At 42.4% G+C, this 19,248-nt stretch overlaps 1 protein-coding gene across 2 annotated transcripts in view; it reads left to right on the top strand.

Moving 5' to 3' along the window:
* Positions 1–19,248, top strand: part of RBKS (ribokinase) — a 99,748-nt gene that overhangs the window by 74,900 nt on the left and 5,600 nt on the right. The gene's annotated exons all lie outside the window — the stretch shown is intronic.

Genomic DNA, 19,248 nt, shown 5'->3' with positions numbered 1-19,248 from the left:
TGATATCTTCATTTTCCTTTGCCACTGAAGTTGGTACATTTCTCTCTTGCTCTCTCCATTACAGATGAAGCCTGTAGCATCAGCAGCCCTATAGTTGTCACGTTGCACAGTCATCTAATTAATCATCTCCAGAGCTGAAATGACCCTGCAGTTAGTGCAATGGGGAGAAAGGAGAGACCCAGGCATTCTGCCATTCAAGAAATGCATGAGGGTCTCTTCCTACACAAGTAGGAACTGCTCCCACAAAGTCCCTTAGTTAGTCCAGAATAAGTTGCATCAGGTGCTCAACTTCCATAGAACACAGTGAAAAGGCACAAATAATATGTTGTGACCAATCATTTTGTGATAGGTAAGGATTAAAAGGTCAGCGACTAGGTATCCTTTATAATTTTTAAGGTATTTCCCCCGCTTCCTACTCAAAATGAAATGTAGAATGCCCTACCTTAACAGAACATTAGGGCTGCTAATTGAACCACAAATGAAAAGCAACAGTTAAAGTTCTCATAGCAAAATTATATTGCCACATTGTGTATACTAGGACATTTTGTGCTCAGTTACATCTGATATAAATCCAAACTATATCTATTGACGTTACGGAGAGCGGAATTTGCCTCACGGTATGTACTAACTATATGTTTAACTGATGGATGTAATAGAATACAATTACATATGTTCTGCCACAATAATCCATTATAGAAACATTTGGAGATTTGACCATCTGGTGCCTCACATCTGAACTGTATTAATAATAATATCTAGTTTTTATACAGTGGTTTTATCAGTAGATTTCAAAGTGCTTCACAAAGGAGGTAAATATCATTATCCCCATTTTAGATGGGGAAACTGACGCATGGAGCGGTGACGTGGCTTAGCCAGGGTCATTCAGCAGGCCAGTGGCAGAGCTGGCAATAAAATCTACTTCACTTGAAGCAGAGTCTCATTATGACCAGAGTTGCATTGTGATTTATTCATACAATATGGGACTTTATGCTTCATCATTAAGTTGCATTATATTCAAATTAACTATAAGCAGATTCTATTGTATATGTCAGATTCTTCTCCCTCTTCTCCTGGCTAAGAAGTTATCTGAAGGCAACACTAATGGTTGGAATATCCTGAGGTTTTTATGATGACTCAAATCATTATTCTTATTGGAGATACCTTTGTGTTGCAAATAAGCCATAGACTAGGAATTAAGAGACTGACGTTCTATTCTTGACTGTGCCATTGAGTTTCTGTATGATTTTGGGCAAATCGTTTAACTTTTCTGTGCCCCAGATGCTGTTGTAATAGTGTGTTTTCACAACACGGCACACAAAAGTGAAGAAGAAACGTGTGAATTCCCTCTTCAAAAGAAGCCTAAAATTACTGCCAGATCAGCTAATGTTTGATATCTAAAGTGATTTGCTGCTAGTGGGATAATATAGCAATACTTAAACCACATACTGTGGCTGAGACGTGCCTTTTATCTTGCTTGGCAGTTGAGAACATCATGACTTGACTATATTAACTGTGGAAGCTCTAATGCAGACAAAGTGTTGGTGGCCCTGTGTTTTAAGTGCCACAATACTGCCAACCCTAAATGTTCAAAAATAATGACATAAGCTTAAAATCATGAGATTTTTGGGAAAAAACACCTGTTAGTTTCTTTTTATTTGCTTTTTGGTTTCTGAGCCTTTAGTAGGGTGCAGTTAAGTCACATATTTGCAAGTTTTACTCTGCAGCTAGAAAAGAAATTAAATGAAAGCTGACATGCTAATGCACTCTCTTGATTCCAGCAAATGGGACTTTAAGCAGCCCACCAAATATTGCAAGATTCCTGATAAAATCATGAGAATTGGCAACACTGGTACCAAACCAGGTCCTCTAAGCCTGCTGTGACCTGGAAGTGTGGCCAGCTGTCTGGAGCTGTATCTACAGTAACACTGCCATCATTACTGCGACCAGTTCAGCACCACCAGTGGTAGCAATGGTGAAAATTTTTGCCAGTCTTTGTGTAGACCCAGACAAAACATGTGCGGAACTTAACAGAGTCCTCCCAGTGGTATGGACAGGTCTCCCCACCCCATTAGCAAATCTCAGACACACTAAGGACCAAGCAGACCATAGAATCTGAATTCTCCTCTCAGTCCAAAAAATGGTCCCTCTAGGTCAGGATTGAAGCCTATCTGAAGAACAATGGGAAAAGCTCGCACCACTGCCATACCAGCAGGGTGGATAAATAGGTGTATTAGCCTTCAGGCCTGACAATCCAACATTTTCCACCCACACTTTATAAAGAAAAAAATAACTCTGTGGAATTTCTTTGTCCCTAATTACCTTAGTGAGAGCTTTACTAATGTGTCTGATGCATCCCATGACTGCTAGCAGATCTCTCCATAGACAGTATAATAGATCTAGTGCACCAAGAGTGATTTAGAAGGAAGTTTTGCAAGACAGGGTGTTGTAAGACCCAAATGTCTGTTTCTCCGGCTGTAACAATACTGTAACAAATCTCTATTGGAATGAATTGGCTCTCTTTTCAGTTTACTTGTTCTTGCTAACTTTGTATATAGCTGAATTTCAGGAACACAGTATTAGGTGACCATCCAAAAGTAATATCCAGTTTTTGTGTTTTGAAAATAAAATAAAAATATATATAGCCAAGCCATTTAATATTGGCTACTGAGCACACATGCTAAGGGATTTTAGTTCAGGTGTTCTCAAGTGAGATTAATTTATGGGATAACATAACATGCTCCAGAGGATCAATTATGTCTATTTAAAACATCATCTATGGCTTCTCCTTCTCTATTTTTAGAGGAAGCTATTTTCCACCTTACTTTAAATGCACAGCACTATATTGAAACAGCTTTAAAAGATAATGATCTTCCATTTATATAGCATTTTTATTCAGATGGGCACCAGAACACTTTGTAAGAGTTACTAAAATTGTACAAACCTTTACATAGAAATAGATAACACATAATATGTGTTGTGTGTGTATATATGTACCTTATGTCTCATACTGCCAGCTACTGAAATGCAGCCCATCTGAGGTGGGATGCAACAGTACACAGTAGCACTATGTAGTGTAGAACAAGAACTGATAAGAATCAGACCAAATCTAGAAGTGATGTAAATGGAATGTATCATTATGCTGAGCAACAATATAACTTATTTTCTGAAAGCTAGACTGACCGTGGTTGTGATGATAGCCGCAGCCAGTCCTGGTGGTAGGAACATAAAAAGTCGTCCAAGCTAGAAGGTTAGTGTGGCACAAGTGGGCCAGAACTTCATCTGCACTGGAGAGTGTTTGGCATCTGCTAGTGTATAGCAACAGCAACAAAAAAAAGTCTCCCACTCTCCCCATCACTTCCTTTTCAAACCTTCCTTTTATTATCGGCTCCACAGTAATCCTGCCCTTTTCCTCTTTGATGCCCATCCAGTAAGTATAATTTACAGAACCATTTGCATCACCTCATTATATTCCGTTGAGATCGCCAAGGTATATAGGTCAGGAGGATAAAATTATCCAAGCTGGAATATGGCCAGAACTGGGACTACCACCCTTCCTCTTTGTGAAAAGCATCACGGTATCTTTTAGGGCTGCATTTTTAGTAACCTTCGTCTGACTTCTAAATTTGCACTTTGCAATTTTCTGTGCACAAAACTCCACATTCAGGCACCTAGAATCAGGTAGTTAGATGTCTGTGTCCCTGACTTACACATCCAAATACTCTGTGTGCTTACAGATGGGGTGGGTTTGTGCATGCACAATATTTACTGGCGAACTTATAGCCATTTTTCATAAATGTGCCCTGTGGCAGAGCTCTGACCTTGATCCCGTGGGTCCTCCGCTTCTAGGCGGTGTGTGCTAGCCTCAGTGGCTCACTGTGACCCTCCACGTAGCCCTTCTCTCTCTAGGGCCAGAGTTACAGTCTACTGAGCCCTTTTCATCATAGGTCTGCGAGGAGGTTGGTGAGAGAACTCCCACAGTCTCTGTTCAGCCTCCTGTCCTGACAGGGCCCTGACTTCCCCTCCCAGGAGATGTTCCTGTAGTGGTGGGTTGGGGGGAACGCGGGCCCGCCCTCTACTCCAGGTTCCGGACCAGGGACCCTAATGGTAGCAGTTGTTGGCAGCCAACCTTTCACTGCCAGAGTTGCTACATTTCCCTAGGCCACTTCCCCACAGCTCACCTGCATCTCCCTTCTTCACCCTTACCTTAGGGCTCCCTTAACGATGGTTTGAGGGTGTCTCCATTAACCAGCCCTTCAGCCACACTTCCTCTCCCCTGTCTGACTGGGGGTGAGCCCTTTTTATAGTATCAGCAGGTCCTTAATTAGAGTCAAGTGGTCACATTAACTGAATGGCCTCACCTGACTCTGCAGGTTAATCAGTCAGGTGTTCTCATTAGCCTGGAGCAGCCCGTGCTCTGGTCAGTCAGGGAACAGAAAACTGTTAATCCAGTGGCCAGTATATCTGTCTTCTGCTATTCTGCTGTACCCAACTGGCCTGGGTCTATCACAGCCCATAATCACAAGAAGTCAAAGGTGTCTGTTTTATGTCATGCAAAACACAGCATCTCTAGCACCACGGTGCCCTTTGAGTGCAGCTACTGAATTTCTAGTACCACCTCCTGCACTACCAAGGCTTTCCATAGAGATCTCACATGTCCCTTCCAAGTACTGACCAAACTCAACCCTGTTTTGAAATAAGAGCCGTGGAGATCACAAGTTGAGGTGACATATGCTCATAAACAGGGAATTCACTTACAAGCTAGGATAAAATTCCAATTTTTCCCTACTCAGGTATGCTTACTACTTGCAATACATATATAATGTATCCTGTATAGTCACCCTTGCTCTGAGATTCCATCATTATCTAGGAAAGATTACGGATGCTGTTTGTCAGCATTCTGAATTTCCTTGCCATAAATGTTTTTTTTTTTTTTATAACAAGATGCAAAGGGAAAGCTCATTGTTGCAATGTGAATTTTTCACCAGACGTTTTATGTTCCAGTCGTATTAGTTTTTCTTCTAGTTTCTGGTTACAATGAATTAAATCTTGCCCTTGTTTGCCCTATTGAAATGAGGTAAAGAGACTGCATTTAAAGAAATAGAAAGCACATTAAGTGTGACTTTGTCCTGAACTTTGAAGTTGTCATGCACTGTTTTTTTTCTATTTAAAAAAAGACTTTAGATGGTTCTGCCCTTTAGATAGGGTTCAATACCCATGATTACAGTTGTCTGTAGTATAATTGTTGTCTGTTGAAGATAGTGTGATCTAGTGATTATGCCAGAGGACTGAGTAAGGAGTCCTGGATCTGCCACTGACTTGCTGCATAAACTTGGATGAGTAACATAATATCTCTTGAGTTCCATTTTCACCATCTGTAAAATGGAGATATTAATGTATGTGTATTAAATACAGGAAGTCTATGGCAAAGGCAAGAACAGAAACTAGGAATCCTTACTGCTAGAGTTGTCCCTTGACTTCAAGACCATTCTTCTACTCCTGTGGCCTTATGGAGATTCTGAGCTTTTTCCTCTTAGAAGCTGAGAAGTCTTGTATATAGCAACTTTGTTTACGCTCAAATTCTCTGATTTAGACTTATCTGCTGGTCTGGAGAATGGCCAAACCAGAAAAGTGAAGTGGACACTGAAATAAAGCTGTAGCATATAAATATACCAGAGAGCAGCCTTTTAATAACAGCAATTCTTTGTCTTCTGATTTTATGGCCTAAGGGCTGTGGCTCAAGGGGATATAAATACAACACTCCATGCAATGATTAATTACTCAAAATTCTGTGGATCAGCAGAAGTGGAACTTGTGGTTGGCTCTAATATTATCAGATGTCTTGGCTATTTAATAATCTCCTATAGCTGTACATTATTTAACATGCAGTTTGCACAAAGAACAGTGACTTTGTTTCAACTGCCTCTCAACAAAATACAAATGCAGCTGCTAGTAAATGAAATATTTGGCAGACAATGTGTTTGATGGAAACTTCTGTAACTTGTTAAGAGGAGAAAAATGTTATTGTGTGGTTAACCTTTTCCCACCCATAGCTGTAGCATGAGATGGGAAAGCACACAAAAGAGAGGGCCTGTTTAAAAAGTCCAGTAACTATCAGGCAAACAGCTTGGCCATCAGTAGGGCTTATTCATACACACACACACACACACACAAGAAAATTACGTACAGAGCTCCCATTAATGACCCACAAGCTAATGGTGTATAAAAGCTTCTCTTATTTAACATGCATCCAAAATAAGTTAGTGAATAAATTTATTTACAGTCATAGCCCACTTTCTACTTAGTCTTCTGCTTTTCCCCTCTTACTAATATGGAATCCATTGACTTTTGGAACAGAGAAACCATAAGGAATACATGAATCTGCAAGACACTCTAATCAGAAATCTGCATTGTAAATCTATTTAAAGATGCACCTGTTATTTTCTGAAGTTCAGTTTAACTGTGAAAGGGCACATGACTGAAATCATTGCATGTGACTTGACTCACAGTTAAGTGTAAATGAAAATCTATTTGCTCATCATAGCTTCTGCTCCTGATTCAGACCCTTTAAATACACATCAGCATATGTAGATGATCATTAAGAACTTCAGAGACTGAATTCAACACAAATTAGGAATACACTGCATCCCTCTGGATCAGGAGCCAGAGGAGCAGGAGAGGGAGGAATGATAGTATCCTGCACTTTTCTAGTACTAGGAATTTCCAGGAACTTTGCGAAGTACTTAAACCTCTCAGATTGGAAAGATTTGTAATCCCCTTTTTACAGAGAGGAAAAATGAGGCACAATATGTAATGTGACCAGCCTTTCGAAGGTGCCGATCATCTTTGAAAATTGGGCCAAATAGGCTTTGGCCAAAGTCACAAAGAGAGACAGTGTATATAGCACAGCAGAAATAAAGCCAGGAGTACTGGATCTCAGTCTCTGGTACCAGTCGCGAGACGTACTGTCCTATAAGGAGAGTTTTTTATCTGACTGATAACTGGATTTTAATGCACATGAACAAAGTAAACAAAAGACCAACAGAAGCAGGCTTGTACAATACAACTTACAGCTTTGTTTTCCAGTTGAAGACCACCCAGGCCTTGCTCTAGTCTTATTCTCAACCACCCAGCAATCTAATTAAATCCCTCTCCATTCCTTACTTGAAGAAGTGGAAGAGAGCCTACAGCCCTGTATAGTCTCCTTCCAGATGGAAATGCATAATTTAACAGATACAGATGAGAGAGAGTGGGCTCTAAGCAGTGCCTGCATTTGCAATACACAGCACTAAATTCACAGAGATGCTTAATAAAGCTGTAGAACGGAAAACAGTGTTAAAACCAATATTGAGACTTCTCTCCCCTCTAAAGCCCCGTAGCTAAAACATCACTTTCTGTTTCAGATATGTTTAGTGTGCAGGGAATTAGCTGCCTCTCTTGGCCAGAAGTTCCAAGTATTGGAGTATGTTCTCCTCCTGTTCCTTTTCTGATCATCTCACGGCTTTATTTTAGGTATTTTCTTGTCCTCCATCACTGTAATAACTGAGCACTTCATGATTTGTAAAACATCTGTTCTCAAAACCTCCCTGTGAGGTAGGTAGGATAAAATTATCCCCATTTTACAGATGGGGAACTAAGGCACAGAGAGAGTGCCACTTGCCCCAGGTTGCCCAGAAAGTCTGTGACAGAGCAGGAATTTGAACCTAGGGCTTTCAAGTCCCAAGCTAGAGCCCCAAGTATTGGACCATGCTTCTGCTCAAAGGCAAATAGGGTTGTATGAGGAATGGTGCAAAGATTTCACCATCACATTGTTCAGGCTATTGTAAGATCTACCTCATATAGTCTTGTCTGTGTTAGAGAATGGCACCATTGCAACTTACAATGGTTCAAATGAACTATCGTAATGGGCCAACAGAGCAGTGCGTCCACACCAGCCTTCCTGTTCCAGGTGCCCAACTGTGCTGTGTCTATACACAGCATTCTCTCCAATCATTCCAGTACCAGTGTACTGTGGGCACCTATCCCACAGATCCCCAAAGCAGGGCGTGGTGGGAACAGTAATCCACAGGTGGCGAGGTGCTGCACCAAATTATATTTAAAATGTGAACTGTATGTATTTTTCATTATATGATCCAATGCATTTTTATAAATAAAAAAATACAGTGTGTATATGAGAGATGATCCCTCCATGGTTGTGAGGGCCAGACCGGTTTGGGAAGATGGATCCATTTGCATTGTGCCTTCCAAAATAAAAGAACTTATGTGCATTAAATTACAGCAATTGGAGTAGTTCAAAACAAGAAAGCAGGTAATAGTATAGGAATTGCTATGTAGTGCACAGAGAGTGTTCACAGAAGGGGCTGCAGGGGCTTTATAGGGACTGTGTTGGGAACACCGGCAGCAGCACTATTACTCTCTCTCCCAGAGTTCCCTAGTCTAGTTACAATGGTAGTGAGCCTTGTTTTGAGCAAATGGAATTGTAGCAGTGCTGCCAGCACCTGTGCACCTATCCAAGCATTTTTGTGTGTGAACATGAGGTGTGTCCCCACAACAGCAGGGAGGTGTAACATCAAAATCCTCAAGTCTAGACAGGGCTTATAAAATCAGGGGCTGAGCTGAGATTCTGTCCTAGGCCTCCAGAAGATGCACTGTAGAGGGTACATCCCAGAGGAAGGTGAGGGCAAAGGTGTTTTTGTGCCTTCTCAATTATAGGCTGCTCAAAAGGCTGAAATAGGCCAGTGTAATTTATATAGCCCTGGGATCTGCTCTAAATTATGGCCTCCCCAAGGCTGCATATGACTTGCAGTACAAGCCAAAATGGCCACAGCAGCATGGATACATCCCTGACATACTCCTTTCCCCAGTACACCCTCAATGCTAATGGCAGTCCACACAGTGCCCGCCCTAAGAGGATTCTCCCTTGGGAGAATCCACCCTGGGTAGCTCTCTCACACTGTGCCTGCAGAAGGTACAGCACCCCCAGGATAGGCACACAGCACAGCATCAATAGCAATATGGAGCAGTGCACTCTGGGGTGTGCTACTGCACGGAGTTGGGAGGAAGGAAGACTGGCCAAACCAGTTGCAGCCACATCAGCCGGTGTAAGCTGAGGAATAGCCACTAGAAGGTGGAACTCTTTGTGAACCACGAACTTCACCTTCCCAATGCCTTCTTCTGACTGAGCAGCAGGAAAGACGGAAGTTCAAAATGTGAGCCACTGTGTCATGTTGCAAAGTATCCTTGGCCAAGCTAATGCGCTATGAGTTTTGGATTTTATATTGTAGTTATCCTAGAAATGTCAAGAAACTCCTTTCCTCCTCCTTTAAAGTGAATTGAATTTGGTTAAAAGTGCTGGCTTGACTTCCTGGGAGACTAGAGTCTTCTCTGCACAGAACCAGGTACCGCACAGTCTGGAGCAAGGATTATCCCCTTGCTTCTGAATATCTCAGCCTTGCCCCAGCAAGGAGAGGGTAGGTCAGACTCCAGGGTCTCTCACCTCTTTGCTGAGATTGCCAGTTGCAATAATGTTGAAACTGAACTGAGATCTAATTTCCCTTCCACCTCCTACCAAACACATTTTCCACTGGTAGCTAGTTCTGGTCACCACAGAAACTAAGCAAGCTTTGAATTTGATTTATGACATTGCCTCATAAGTGTTTTAAAATAACAAGAACAGAGAAATGAGAATGATGTGGAAATCAGGATTGTTGCTTTTGCAAACTCTCAGTTAAACAAGGAAAAGATCAGGAGTTAGGGGTTTTTTTTTTTCTTGTCCAGAGTGAAAGGGTTAAGCCATCAGCCTGGACAGAAGGTATTTTACAGCCTCGTTTGGGTTTTGGCAAATGAAAGGATGCTAAAACATAAGCAGTCTGGATGAATAATGGCAGTAACCTGTGAGAATGGATATTTAGATTTAGGGCCAGTTTGTGGCTACACATCATGATTTGGTCACATTCCTCAGGGATTTGTTCAGAATAAAAAAAAAAAAAATCAGCAGTCCTAGCGCAACTGGGATGTCGAAAAGCAGATTCCAGCTTGTAGCCATGATATTTGCCAGCTGTCCAAATGTTTAGGGGGCAGATTATTTATACTTTAAAAATAAAGAGTTGGACAGAAGTAGAAGGAAAAGATGGAAAAAGTCTATGAAGTCTGTGACTTTCTTACACAGTTAGTTAGACACCCTGCCCTTGGATGGAGTAGCCCATTTTGTAGGCAGTTGTATCCTGCAAGCATTTTTCTGATCAGGGGAAGTACCTTTGTACTTGTTGCCCTCAATCACTATCTCAGTCATTTCAAGCCCAGCTGACACATTGTTGAGTTTGCTTAAATACGCTTTTAATTTACTAGATCTCCATGTGCAGTAACAATGATGTGAGGGAAAGTAACCTGAGCACAAATATAGCAACTTTCCTAAGACTGACAGATCAAGGCACTATGATAACGAAGCCCTGCCAAAGCATGAATTCTGCAGCAGGGAATCTTAACCTTTTTTGTACTGTGACTTCACACTTAGCTGATCCTCTCCAGATCTGCCCCGGAACCTCTAGTGCCCATTCCCACTGAGCTTCCAAGAAGCTACTATGGGATCAAGTGACTTGTATATGGTGTACTCTTGGCATCTGCAGAAGATCTGGTTGGAAGTAACTGACCAGATCTCCTTCAACGGAAGACCATGAATGGGGAAATGGAAACCTCTGTAGCTTTATGAGTTCTGGTGACAGCCCACAGCTGGAGAACTGGAAAACTGATTGATACAGAAGAATAATATTATATCGTACAAGAGCAATTATGTTCTATGGATCAGATGTTGCTGAATTAAGCAGAGAGAAGATTCAACAAGAATGTTCATTAGAATGATTAAACCAGCTTGGCAGGAAAAAAAATGAAAAGAGAACCGATGAGACAACACCCCCACAAAGAACTCAAAGGCAAAAACTACCAAAGCTTTTCCAGACTATATCATCCAGAGATAGCAGGGAGCTGTGGCCATCTAACAAAGGCACTAGATACTGTGGTTTTAGAAGAGGCATTCATGCATATGGAGTTTTACTGCAAAAAATGCTCTTTTGATCAATTCCAGGCCACACGGCAGTTATGTGTATCATCGGGTGAGCTCTTGGCAGACTGTAGTGTCACCATGAGGCATTTTGCATTTTCAGTTTGAGAGAGAAAAAATGAATGTGGCTACTGAAATTTTACAAGCATGCAGTCGTCCTACCTCAATTATTCCCCCTCACCCCAATACAAGCCTATTTTTATTCTAAAAGATAGGCAAGAAAGAAACCAAAAAGCACAAAAACAGCTTGTTAAACAAGAACTTCACTGCAAATGCAGGCATAGGCTCCATTCTCTGCACATTGTGTTGCATTTCTGTCTTTTGTTCTGATGTTATAACATTAGTATTAACATCACTATACAGAAGGACCCGGTTCCACGGAAATGACCCAGACGTTCATCCATTTAAAATGTGATCCTTTTCTTTAAATAAGATAGACAAGATCACTTCCTGTCCCAAACCATTGTGCTACTTTGCTTTGTTCTGTTAAATAGTCGGCTGTAGAAGTTAACTATTTTTTTTATATTTATCCCCACACCCCAAAACTCCTACATTAACTTAGAGATCCTAAACAGCATTTCATGTCACCGCAAACAAACAAAATCCAGGAAGTAGACAGCCTAAGTCAATATTTTCTGATTTTCAAACAATGACCCAACCTCATCACTTTAATCACACCTTCTCCTAGGCTCCCTCCCTAAACTCAAACTTGCAATCAAACCTACAACCTGAACTTCAGAACTATGCCATAAATATATGGTGGTTTGTGTGCATTCAGGGCACAGATCAGATCCTCTGGTTTGGCCAAGCTGCACTTAGCACAAGACTAGAGAGGGAACCACCTTGATTTAGCTGGGGATTGGTCCTGCTTTGAGCAGGGGGTTGAACTAGATGACCTCCTGAGGTCCCTTCCAACCCTGATATTCTAGATCCCAGATCCCGAAGCCAATCCAAGGCTAATTCGGCACAATTTAAAGCAGGTGGGGGGGTGGAGGAGGGTCACTAGAAGAAGTGGCATATAGAGTAGCAGCACTGACTCTCTCCTGCTTGGTGAATTCATCTTATGCAAGGGAAATCCCCAAATAGCTGGGTCTACAGAGTTTCTAGCTGTTTTGTGCTGCCAGAATGGTGCAGAGCATCCTGGTGAGAGACTGGAGTCTGGCTCCATTTGTTTTGAAGTATTTTGTTAAATGGGAATTACAAATTAAGTAAGTAGGAGTGAGCATGATTAGGAAAAAAATTACAGTGTATGGCATAAGTGCTGAAGATGAAATCTTTCTTGAAGTGAGATGAGTAAAGTTGTTGGTAGAGGTGAAAGTCTGGTTGTGTCTTACAGAGCAGGGGTTCTCAACCTTTTCTTTCTCAGCCCCTTCCCTCCCCCCCCAACATATTATAAAAACACCACAGCCCACCTATGCCACAATAACTGGTTTTCTGCATATAAAAGCAGGGCAGCAAGGGGTAGCAAGCAGGGCAATTTCCACAGGGCCCCTCCGTGAAGCTACATTGCTTAGGCTTTGGCTTCATTCCTGGGTGGTGGGGCTCAGGATCTCAGGCGTCAGCCCCATGCGTTGGTGTTTCCACTTTCTGCCCTGGGCCCCAGCAAGTCTAATGCTGGCTCTGCTTGGCAGCTGCCCTGAAACCTGCTGGCGGCCCCATAGGGGTCTCAGCCCCTGGTTGAAAACCACTGTATAGAGCTTTGAGAATAAAGCTTGTGAAGTGCTATGAGGACCTTCTGCATAGAAGATGCTATAATTAGAGCCAGGCCTGAACTATAACTCTGGCTCTGTATACCCTCAAACTTGGGTGAAGTTGGGATCTAGATCCACAACTAGTCTCTTTGCCTGTAGTAGGTTGAATCAAAATATCTGAACGTTCTTAAATTTAGCATGTCAGGGCCATCTTCATGATCATTGTCACTGATGCCTAGCTACCATCCCAACCCCTTCTTGTACATAATTCAAATCTTATTGTATGTGCTGCTCTTCCCAAGATCTCTGCTGAAGGATACTCCTGTGGAGCTGAAGTCTGCACTGTGTTTGGACCTTCTTTGTACGTCCACCTCAACCAGGAAGAAGTTTTTTCCCCTCTGTTTTTGTTTTTCACTGTTAGGTATATGAACTTCCAGATTAAGTGAAAGTGAGGTTACAGATCACAGCTCAAGGAAGTGGCAGATACCAAAGGAAAAGCTAATTGTAGGTTAAACTAAAAACCTACCCAATGACATATCCTAAAGTGAAATGTTCCCCACCAAAATATCCTATACCCAGTGTACCAGGATTGGAACCAAATTAGTGGTGAATTGTTTGAGCTGAAAGGAGAATTTCATAGACTCAGCAGGCTAAATCTGTGTCTGGAGAACTGAGTTAAGACTCAGTGGTTCCACATATTCACAGCACTGAGTAACAAGACATTTATCACCTCTCATTAATGCTATTTTTTGCTGAAGGGAGTTTGTATGAGCATTAACACTCTGGGGACTGCTTTGGAGTGTTAGAAAATAGAGGACTCCTTGCAAGTCGACACCTCCTTAGCTTTCAGGAGCTGTTGTATAACACAGATTAAATTACTTGTCAAGTGTCTACCCATTTCTCTTTGGCCTCTTTTTCCCTGAGTTGAATGACAGTTCAGAATATTACTACATAATAGAATGGAGCTTTTCTTTGTAGTTGATGAACGTTTACTGGTTTTATTAGTTTGGGCTGAGACAGTGTCACCATCACACAAATGCCTTGGGTTGCTTTTCTTGCAAGCTAAGAGGCGAGGCAGGAATTCTTCAGATCCAGTTCTGACTGAAATCCTGCTGGAGCCTTGCGCAACTCATTTAGGCGTAAGTGTTAAAAAATGTGCAGTCATGTTGTGCAGTTCAGTTTTTGGGTTCCCAGCTTGGGCCTGACTTTCAGAAGTGCTGAGAACCCACAACCCGCTGTTGAAGTCACTAGAAGCTGTGGAGTCTCAACATCTTTGAAAATCAGGGCATAGGTATCTTGAGGTGGATACTCAGAATTAGTGGAGACTTCCTTAATTTCTGTGTCCGTTTCCCATCTTGTGAAATGGGAACAATAAGTTATCTACTTCCCAGGCAGCTGATGTTTAAGGACTTTGAAAATGTGAAGTGCTATGTAAGTACTGTATTAGACCTCAAACCTCTTAGATTCTATCAATGTGCCTTTTAGATTTATGTATAAAAGAAAAATGCCTGAGGCTGTGATTGTTGTAGATATATGTCTTTTACATTATCCACCACAAACCTGATAACTCTCCAGAGGAATTCAGGTCTCTATTAGGCTGGTCTTTGATCTTGTTAGAATTGGTGAATAACTTGTAAGAGGTTTCAAGAAGAAAAGAACCCGTGTATACAGTAGACCTTATGTTAAGACACTCACCTCTCAGGAATGCAAGGGTTAATGGTCATAGCCCGTTAATCACTGCTAATGAACCTTCAGGAAATCTGTCAGGAAGTGGGTACAAATTCCTGAATGCTGATGCCAAGTATTGTGTGGTGTGTTCTGTTTTTGATGTTGCCCAACCGAAGATCTGTAGTGGACGTACTTGAGCTACCAAAAGACATTCAGGCCCAAATTATGTGCTGTCCTTGTTCAGCTGCAGTTGGGAACAAGAAGCATCCCTCTTTGCAAGGCTATAAAAGGACCATGCACAAAAGCAGTGTAGGGAAGGCAGGGACTGCTCCTTCCTGCTGTCTCTGGGGAACAGTTATCTGAAAAGGAGACAGGAAAAAGGCCTGTCCATTACCCCTCTCTCCTCTGCCAGCTCACAAGTGCTCACTGTGCATGAACATGAGCAGCCACCAGAAAGTGTCTCTGAGGCTCAGTGGGTCGTCTACACAATGGTGCTTAGGTACCTAACTCCCACTGATTTCAGTATGTTGCCTAAATGCCTCGTGACTCCACCCAGTCTCCTTGGTGCTGCTTCTGGGCCTGTGTGGCTTTGCTGTGGCCTGTGGTGTAAAAGCCCCAATTCCAGCTCTAAGGGGGCCTTAGGGCTGACATTCAGAATCTGTGTTAAGTTTTAAATGACAAAACTTCCCGGTTCTGTTAAGACGACATTTTGGTGTTCTATTAAATACTTGTTTTGCTCCAGACTAACGTCTGTAGATATCCCATGTGCTGTTCTGGAGCTGCAGGAGTAACCACGTACAACATTAGTGGAAAGTAAATCTGCCATTTTCCAGTACTTAGGACTTCAAAGGTTCAGAACTAAAGGCCTGGGCTAAGCCCCATTGACTCCCCTGGCTCACTGTGGGCCTATAGATCCATCTGTGCAGTCCTCCCTGCAGGACCGAGGCCCTAAGCATTGTTCTAAGATGGCGGAAGCACTTGCCCTCACTGAGCGTTAAACGTGGATTAGTTTCCAGATGGAAAATACCCCAGTTCTCAGTTACCTGAGTGCCCGTAGGCCTCTGATAAATGGGCGGGGGGGGAGTGACAAATCAGCAAGATTTCCAAATCAACTGCCCTCCGTCATACTGAGGACAAGCATGGGCCATTTTAACCCAAAGGGCTTAAAAATAAGCCCCTAAAAAGGAGGCTGATTCTGCCACTCTTACTCCCATTGAGTGGGACCTTGTTCTAGGAGCAGTCCCACTAAAATCACTGGGACCATACAGGAAGTGAGGTACCTCTCACTGTGAGGGTAGCTCAGTTGGGCCCTAAGAGTGGAAATGCCTCTTCCACCATACCTATAGTGGACCCTCACTAACTGTGCACCAATCCCAGAGAGCCTGAGCCACAATCTAGCCCTTAGTAATGAGACATACTATAGCAATGCTGTTGCTCAGTCTGTTCTTGGAAATGGGGAAAGTCTATGGATTTTTTTTTGAGCAAATTATGGGCTATGTGCCTCTGCAGTGGCATAAGAAAGAGTAAGAGCCTTCATGTATAGTGTGGGTGTAGACAGCGGACTGAGGACTGTGCACCCACTATTTCCTCCCCCACACAGAGGGTTGTGGAGTGGATGGGGCCTTGCTTCTGCCCTCAACATGTCAGCCAGCAGAACTGAGCTGGCTTTGGGGGATAGCTTACTACTTGTATGGCTGACTAGCACATTACTACCGGAGTAGGAATTGGGAGGAAACTGAGCCTCTCTGAGGCCATGACTACACTTAATGGCAGTGCATTGTGTACATATGCTGCATGCTTCCCTCTCACAGGTATAAATAGCAGTGTAGATAGTGAGGTTGTAGTGTACAGATGTCTGAACCTATGCAGCTCTCTCTTCACGCTAGCAGCGCTTCCCACAGCTACACAGTGATTTTTAGCAGTATAGGATCCCACTGTCGGAGCCTTTCTCCACCACAGTGAGAGGCTCCAGCCTCAGGGAAAGGCTCCATCAGTAGGGACTGCCATGCATACCTGTACACTGCAGTGCGGATGCTGCCTGCATGTTACTGTGGCGTGTAGCTACGTGTACCCTACATGCCACTGCCAGTGTACTGAGGCACATTTCCTTCCTTAGAGTGGGGCATCTATGCATTGCCATATGCTTTAGACAAGTGGCCCTCAAACTTTTTACCTCGCACCCATCTTACTCCTGTCTGCATGCCACTACCCCCTGGATCTGGGGCGGAGGCTGGGGCTACAGCTTGGGGCAGGCCCAGGCCTTAGCTGCGTTCTCCCTTGAACATTCCTCTGCACCCCCCCAGGGGGTTGTGCCCCACAGTTTGGAGACCTCTGCTTTAGACAGTGCAAAGGCACAATCTAACTGTAAGACTTCACTGTTTTTGCAGAATATACATCTGTACACTCCCTTGTAGGCTGGTCAGTATTCATAATCTGAACTACACTTGTCCAATAAATGTGCTAAATCCATTTTGTGATGCATTTTCCCATTGACTCTTCTATTAGGTATCTTGGTTTAGTCACCAGTTCAGTAACATGCGGTTCAGACTTGACTCTGTGCTGCCTCTACATAGTGCTATAAAATGGCCTATTCCTTTCAGGATATGTGAGCATGCTTTTACTATGGTTTGAATTGAATCAGTCTGATCAACCCTAAAAGTACATGAATTATGACTTCTGCGACATTGCCAGAGCACCATTTTAAAGTTTTACAGTAGCTTCATGCTGCCAAATTCAGGTTTTTTCTTTTATCCGGTTACAATGACTCTTCCCTAAGAGGAAATGACTGTCTAGAAAAAAGGTGGAAGTGAGTATAATTGGTGCAGTACTGTGAATTATGCCACTACCCTTGTGGCACAAAATAATTTTTGGTAAAACAGTAAAAATCATCTTATTGTACAAATGAAATGTATCCCATTATTCCGGGTATGACTGATTGCGAAGTGCTGTACTTGTGGGGAAATCAGTTGTTGCACAATATAGTTTCCACTTCCAAAACACTTTCCTAAAAAAACTTCCCAGGCCATTGTATAAGAATAGTTACACTAGAGGTGTGAACTGCCACTGATGAATCAGGGTTTACAAATGCTAAGGTATTAAATAAACAGACTAAAGTTTCATGAGTTTTCTCTCCCCCAAAGAGACAAAATCTTGAGCAGTTTTGGGCAACAATAACCAAACTACTCCTTTCACAGACACAAAAGAAAGGCAACAAGGGATTGCAAGGATTGTAATAGAGACTATAGAAATAGATTACAAATAAAAACAGGTCAAAGCCATAGACCGAGCAGTTAAAACCATAACATTTATTTAGCAATTGCCATAACAGATTAGACCAATAGAAGTCTAGTATTTTATCTTCCAGGGACCAGCACCGATGCTCCTTGGCTATAGGAGAAGTGTTGTGAGGATTAATTTACTAATGTTTGCAAAGCATGCTGAGATTCTTAGAAGGAGAGCACTACAGGAGTGCAATGTATTATTGCTATACAATAAAATCCATCATCTAATTTTCTTATGAGGAGAATTGGAGGTAAAATTATGTATATCCTGTCAGCTTCAAAAATGTCCATGCAGAGTACATTGTAGATTTGGCTATAGTAGACTCTGAACCATATGAATGTAAATAAACTAATATTTGCTAACCAGGATACAGTAGAACCTCAAGAGTTACAAACACCTCAGGAACAGAGGTTGTTTGTTAACTCTGAAATGTTTGTAACTCTGAACAAAACATTATGGTGGTTCTTCCAAAAGTTTACAACTGAACATTGACTTAACAGATCTTTGAAACTTTGCTATGCAGAAGAAAAATGCTGCTTTTATCCATCTTAATTTAAATGAAACAAGCACAGAAAGTTTCCAAATCTTGTCATGAGTTTTTTTTTTAAACGTTCCCTTTATTTTTTTTAGTAGTTTATGTTTAACACTGTACTGTATTGACTTTTTTTTTTGGCCTCTGCTGCTGCCTGATTGTGTACTTCTGGTTCCAAATGAAGTGTGTGATTGCCTGGTCATTTCTTAATCTGAGGTTCTACTGTATTGAATAATCTCAATTTTATTTTAAAACATGCCATTGCAGTTTAGCCCCTTTGTGCCCTGCTTTCTCTCCTGCTCTATGAATCCCCCATTCTGGATATAACAGGCCAAAGTTGGTAATATATGCTTCAATCGCAATGCACTGCTGTGTTCAGGGTAGTGTTGAAGTGAGGAGTCTATAGGCCAACAATAGTTTTTGCTGCAGTTACCCTTTAATTGAATCAGTTCTGCTGCTGCTCTCCATATGACTTTTGACCAGTTGTACCAATATAGCCATACTTAGGGCTTGGCTACACTTGTGAGTTAGGGTTTCTGGCTCCAGATGCCCTAACTCATGACCCGTCCACGCTGGCAAGGCACTTAGAGTGCCTGGACTGTGCAGCTGGAGCACTCCTGGTAATCCGCCTCCACAAGAAGCATAACATTTGCTGCGCCCCGGCTGAAACGCCCGAACGTCAGTGTGAATGAGGTGTTGCATTATTGCGCTTTGATCGGCCTCTGGAAACTTCCCATAATCCCCTTAAGTCAAGTGGCCACTCTTGTCATTGTTTTGAACTCCCCTTTCAAAGCTCCATTTCTGACAGCCGGCATGCTTATCTGCTCCAGGACAAAGCAACCACTAATATGGAATGCTGCTTGCTGTGACTGTGTGAGAGAGAGAGAGAGAGGGGCAGGGGAGAGGAGAGTCTGTTGCTGTCTGAATTTACAAGACAGCATGCTGATATGTTCTCAGCCTCCCAGAAACACACTCTTGCTCCTCTCACATACACACAACACACTCCCTGTCACACACACCCC

This window comes from Chelonoidis abingdonii, chromosome 3, assembly GCF_003597395.2.
Source record: "Chelonoidis abingdonii isolate Lonesome George chromosome 3, CheloAbing_2.0, whole genome shotgun sequence".
In the NCBI taxonomy this organism is placed as follows: domain Eukaryota; kingdom Metazoa; phylum Chordata; order Testudines; family Testudinidae; genus Chelonoidis; species Chelonoidis abingdonii.
This window is presented reverse-complemented; position numbering and strand designations above follow the sequence as displayed.